Source organism: Asparagus officinalis, chromosome 10 (assembly GCF_001876935.1).
Source record: "Asparagus officinalis chromosome 10, Aspof.V1, whole genome shotgun sequence".
Lineage (NCBI taxonomy): Eukaryota > Viridiplantae > Streptophyta > Magnoliopsida > Asparagales > Asparagaceae > Asparagus > Asparagus officinalis.
The window spans coordinates 55955480-55956456 of record NC_033803.1 but is presented as its reverse complement, the minus strand read 5'-3'; positions in this window follow the sequence as shown (position 1 = coordinate 55956456).

Below are 977 nucleotides of genomic sequence, written 5' to 3'. Positions count from 1 at the left end.
TCTTGAACTAATTAATGGCAACATTTATTGATTTGGTCATAGTTCTATTTTCAATATTGAGTGATTAAACAGTTCACAATGTTATTGGCGGTCCAGTGATATAAGCCTGATCCTAGCCTATTATTTCTGAGAGTTCTTTCACCTTACCCCCACTTCTATATATTCACCAAAGCTGCAGTGAATTTTGATAATATTTTAGATGGTGAATTTATAATGCAATTTAACTAATGATTTGAGATACAAAATAATAACTGACGACAAATTAAGATGCCGACAAAGTATATTGAGGATGATAAGTTTCTGCAACTAACTCGACGGAGTCGAGTTTTCTCCCACCCGGGGAGAATAATGAGGACAAGAAATGGTAATATTTGATTAGTTGATATATTTTTGAATTTTGAATTTTGAATTTTGAATTTTGAATTTTGAAATTTAAAATTTAAAATTTAAAATTTAAAATTTAAAATTTAAAATTTGAAATTTGAAATTTGAAATTTAAAATTTGAAGTTTAAATTTTGAAATTTAGTTTAATTTTAGTTGAGTGATTTGAGGGATTGTTGTTTATTTTTATTTTTATTACACGTTGTGTGCACGTAGTTTTTTTTATAAATAAGGTTGTATAAGACTATTGAAAATCAATGAGGTATTGAAAATTAAAATAAAATTTGAGTTGGCTTAATTTGGGTATGAAACCTAGGCCTTGGGTGTGAAACCCTAGGCCAATATTTGTTCCTCTTCTTCTAGCCATCAAACGTCTATCTTTTCCCGTTCATCTGTTCATCCCACAGCCTCGCTGCCCCCACCATTTCTCCTCTTCCACAAGCTGCTGATCCCTCCCTGCTCTCCTTACCTTCGAGCAGTCATCGTTCCCGCCTCCGTAAGCCGTCAGAACAACCTCAACAGTCGCCGATTTCCCTCCGTCCTCCTCCACTCTTCGAGCCGTCGTTTATTTCATCTTGACACCGCTGCCAGCCTC